This window comes from Engystomops pustulosus, chromosome 10 (assembly GCF_040894005.1).
Source record: "Engystomops pustulosus chromosome 10, aEngPut4.maternal, whole genome shotgun sequence".
Classification (NCBI taxonomy): domain Eukaryota; kingdom Metazoa; phylum Chordata; class Amphibia; order Anura; family Leptodactylidae; genus Engystomops; species Engystomops pustulosus.
The window spans coordinates 92682814-92687903 of NC_092420.1; positions in this window are offsets into that span (position 1 = coordinate 92682814).

The window sequence follows — 5090 nt, forward strand, 5'->3', positions numbered from 1 at the left end:
GTTCCTGTAGTTATGGGAGTAGTAGTTGTCAGTGTTCCTGTAGTTATGGGATTAGTAGTTGTCGGTGTTCCTGTAGTTATGGGAGCAGTAGTTGTCAGTGTTCCTGTAGTTATGGGAGCAGTAGTTGTCAGTGTTCCTGTAGTTATGGGATTAGTAGTTGTCGGTGTTCCTGTAGTTATGGGAGCAGTAGTTGTCAGTGTTCCTGTAGTTATGGGATTAGTAGTTGTCAGTGTTCCTGTAGTTATGGCATTAGTAGTTGTCGGTGTTCCTGTAGTTATGGGATTAGTAGTTGTCGGTGTTCCTGTAGTTATGGGATTAGTAGTTGTCGGTGTTCCTGTAGTTATGGGATTAGTAGTTGTCAGGGTTCCTGTAGTTATGGGAGCAGTAGTTGTCAGTGTTCCTGTAGTTATGGAATTAGTAGTTGTCGGTGTTCCTGTAGTTATGGGAGCAGTAGTTGTCAGTGTTCCTGTAGTTATGGGATTAGTAGTTGTCAGTGTTCCTGTAGTTATGGGAGCAGTAGTTGTCAGTGTTCCTGTAGTTAGTGGATCAGTAGTTGTCAGTGATCCTGTAGTTATGGGATTAGTAGTTGTCAGTGTTCCTGTAGTTATGGGATTAGTAGTTGTCGGTGTTCCTGTAGTTATGGGAGTAGTAGTTGTCAGTGTTCCTGTAGTTATGGGATTAGTAGTTGTCAGTGTTCCTGTAGTTATGGGATTAGTAGTTGTCAGTGTTCCTGTAGTTATGGGAGCAGTAGTTGTCAGTGTTCCTGTAGTTATGGGAGTAGTAGTTGTCGGTGTTCCTGTAGTTATGAGATTAGTAGTTGTCAGTGTTCCTGTAGTTATGGGAGCAGTAGTTGTCAGTGTTCCTGTAGTTATGGGAGCAGTAGTTGTCAGTGTTCCTGTAGTTATGGGAGTAGTAGTTGTCAGTGTTCCTGTAGTTATGGGATTAGTAGTTGTCAGTGTTCCTGTAGTTATGGGATTAGTAGTTGTCGGTGTTCCTGTAGTTATGGGATTAGTAGTTGTCAGTGTTCCTGTAGTTATGGGATTAGTAGTTGTCAGTGTTCCTGTAGTTATGGGATTAGTAGTTGTCAGTGATCCTGTAGTTATGGGATTAGTAGTTGTCAGTGTTCCTGTAGTTATGGGAGCAGTAGTTGTCAGTGTTCCTGTAGTTATGGGATTAGTAGTTGTCGGTGTTCCTGTAGTTATGGGAGCAGTAGTTGTCAGTGTTCCTGTAGTTATGGGATTAGTAGTTGTCGGTGTTCCTGTAGTTATGGGAGCAGTAGTTGTCGGTGTTCCTGTAGTTATGGGATTAGTAGTTGTCAGTGTTCCTGTAGTTATGGGATTAGTAGTTGTCAGTGTTCCTGTAGTTATGGGATTAGTAGTTGTCAGTGATCCTGTAGTTATGGGATTAGTAGTTGTCAGTGTTCCTGTAGTTATGGGAGTAGTAGTTGTCAGTGTTCCTGTAGTTATGGGATTAGTAGTTGTCGGTGTTCCTGTAGTTATGGGATTAGTAGTTGTCAGTGTTCCTGTAGTTATGGGATTAGTAGTTGTCGGTGTTCCTGTAGTTATGGGAGCAGTAGTTGTCAGTGTTCCTGTAGTTATGGGATTAGTAGTTGTCAGTGTTCCGGTAGTTATGGGATTAGTAGTTGTCAGTGTTCCTGTAGTTATCGGAGCAGTAGTTGTCGGTGTTCCTGTAGTTATGGGAGCAGTAGTTGTCGGTGTTCCTGTAGTTATGGGAGCAGTAGTTGTCGGTGTTCCTGTAGTTATGGGAGCAGTAGTTGTCGGTGTTCCTGTAGTTATGGGAGCATTAGTTGTCGGTGTTCCTGTAGTTATGGGAGCAGTAGTTGTCGGTGTTCCTGTAGTTATGGGAGCAGTAGTTGTCAGTGTTCCTGTAGTTATGGGATTAGTAGTTGTCAGTGTTCCTGTAGTTATGGGAGTAGTAGTTGTCAGTGTTCCTGTAGTTATGGGAGCAGTAGTTGTCGGTGTTCCTGTAGTTATGGGAGTAGTAGTTGTCAGGGTTCCTGTAGTTATGGGATTAGTAGTTGTCAGTATTTCTGTGGTGTTTGTAGTAGCAGTTGTCAGGGCTGCTGTGGTTGTCAGAGGTCTTGTTGTTTCCTGACTTCCCGCAGAAGATGAAGATGTATTTTCTCCTCCTGTTTTATCTACAGTTGTAGATTTGCTTGTAGATTGTAGGTCGGCTGCACTTGTGTGGTCAGTAGTCGGGTCGGTTGCACTTGATGATGATGATGATGTCAGTATCTGCCCATCCGGAGAGGAGGGTGAATCTGCTGCTGATGTTGGAGCTGTAGAAGAGAACATCACACCAGAGTTATTCTGTTACAGGACAATAATTTCTGCTGTCACTTATTGGGTTATGATTGCACTGGGTCTATGTTCTGTCCCATATGGTACTGATACATATAATCATCCACAAGGGGAAAAATTAATATTCAAAATAAAACTTCTAAAAGTAAAATAAACTTCATATGTAACATCTGTATCTGCATCGTCCTCTGTTCGTGATACACGGCTGAGGAGGCACCGAGTGGATCTTTGCACCCTTCTTAGCTACTGCAATGTGAACATGGGTTTAGCTGGCTGTGCTTTTTGTATTGATTAGCGCCACATCTGTCACTTTCCTGCAGCATTAGCTCTGGTGCACCGCTACTTTGTGATTGACAGCTTCTCTACTGCTCCCTGTACTGTCATATCTTTGAGTTCTGGTCCAATCACTGTTGAGGCTCTGGCTCTTATATCACATAAGAATCCTGCGCACCCTTTTTGGGGTGCTGACCATATTTTTAGCTTCATACTTTCTTGGTGACTTTGATGAATGTTTTCCTGGTATCCTGTCCTTTGGCTCTTGTTCTGACCACTCTTCTGTTGTGTGATTTTTCCCCTTTGTTGTGAGCTGACTCTTCTCGACTTGACTATTGTTATCTGTTTGTACTGTTTTATATTTGTGTTTTCCACTTTGGCACAGGAAGAGATTGTCGACCAGTTACTGGGCACCGCCTAGGGTGGTTGAGTAATTAGGAAGGGTGAGATTGTTAGGTTCAATATTAGAGCAAACTGTACTGTACATTTTTCTGTTCATTTCCCCCCCATCACATATTATATTTAAAATTAAGGGCCATGCAGAAATCTCTGATTGTTAGGAGGCCGTCACAAGAACAGATGTTGGTAAGTGTCCATTAGCATCGGCTATGAATCGAATTGTCACGGGTGACCAGGCCCCCGGTCTGGAGTCTCCATGTTGCGGATTGTGGGTGCACCCGTGCTGGGCTGTCTGCCGCTGCCCAGCTCCCCCGGGTCAGTACTTACCTGTCCCGGGTCGTGATGGCTCCGGCTCCTGGCTCCGGTCCCGCTCCTGCTCGCGGACTAGGTCGTGCGCGCCCTCGACTCTTCAAAAATTTAAAGGGCCAGCGTCCTCCTTATTGGCGCTGGCAGTCCCGGCTCAGCTATTTAGCCTGGCGACTCCCAGCATCCCCTGCTGGATTTTCAGGTCATTCTACTGAAGAGAAAGCATCCCTGAGCATTTCCAGATGCCTCCGAGTTTCCTGAGCGTTTCCAGACGCCTCCGTGTTCCTGTGGTATTCCCTTGTTCCAATCCTGTGGTGTTCCCGTGTTCCAATTCTGTGGCGGTCCTGTAATATTGTGGCGGTCCTGTAATATTGTGGCGGTCCTGTAATCCTTTGGCGGTCCTGTTATCCTGTGGCGGTCCGGTATCCTTGTGGTCTTCCGAGATCCTGCCAGCCGTCCATCCAAGGTCCTGCAAGCCGTCCTTCCGAGGTCCTGCCATCCCGTGGTCCTGCCTGCCCAGTGTCCCAACCTTGGCTGCCACCGTGGGCCTAGTCGCACCCATGGAGCGACCTGGTGGCTCCCCGCCGCAGCAAGTCCATCCCGCTTTGTGGCGGGCTCTGGCGAAGACGCTCCCGCGTTGCGGCTGGCATCTTTATCTCCCGTGGTGGTCCAGGGAGTCCACAGACTTTAGTCCCAGGGGACTATTCCCATAGACTGTGACACAAATGATACTGCACATATACACTACGGATCCGTTCACATGGGGCGCTCCTGGTTACTTGTGGATCTCCATCTTCTGGTTACCGGTTGCAGCAGTGGGATCCCCAGCATTTACACTCCAGCCCCGTCACTTGTGGATACCTGGGTGACTGTCTATAGTGGTAAAACCCATGTAATAAAGTCCTGGAGGTCACTAATAACTTCACACCGGACCCTGGATATCTCACCTGTAGATGTGGTGTTCATAGGTAACAGCTGCAATTCTTCCACCATTCCTCCATCTTCTTTTACCGCTTCTAAAAATCCACTCTGCAGTTCCTCACTAGAGGGCACCACCGAGGTATTGGGGAATCCGGCCGCTGCGTCAGTCACCACTGACCCGTTCCTGGGGGTGAGGAAAACGTGTGGACTCTGAGGACTCATTCCAGAGAAATATCCACATCCCCTTCCCCACCAAAACCCCCAATCCTTCATTAACAGAACCCAAACTGGTGACAAGATGTCAGGAACCGAGGATGGAGACGTTTCCACTAGAGCTGAAGTCCTCCTGTCTAATAATCGGTTCCCTCTGTATCCTCATCCTCTCCCAGATTCCCGCATTTCATGTACTAATATCTATAATCATATTTATAACCACTTACCTGAATGCTCGGATCTCCACGGAGCGGCAGGAAGGGTGAATCCTTGTGATCACCGGGAATATCTGTGTGATGGATACAATAGGAGATATCAGGGGGATCGCAACGTACAGTGCAGAGAAATAATACATAGATGAAGAGTCCCAACACCCAACACCATGATATTCTCTATATATTCAAGTATAAGCCAAGTTTTTCAGCACAAAAAATGTGCTGAAAAACCTTGCCACGGCTTATAGTGGAGTCAAGAAAAAAGCAAACAGTGTACTCCCCTTCCGACACCCCCCGGCAGGTCCTCTTCTATACAGCGATGCTCCGGTATCTTATCCGTGTCCCTGCGCCATCCATCGCAGGGATCGTGATGTCAGACGCTCGCTGACGTTCTACTATGTGTCTCTCATCGGCATACACTATGATGTCAGCGAGCGACTGA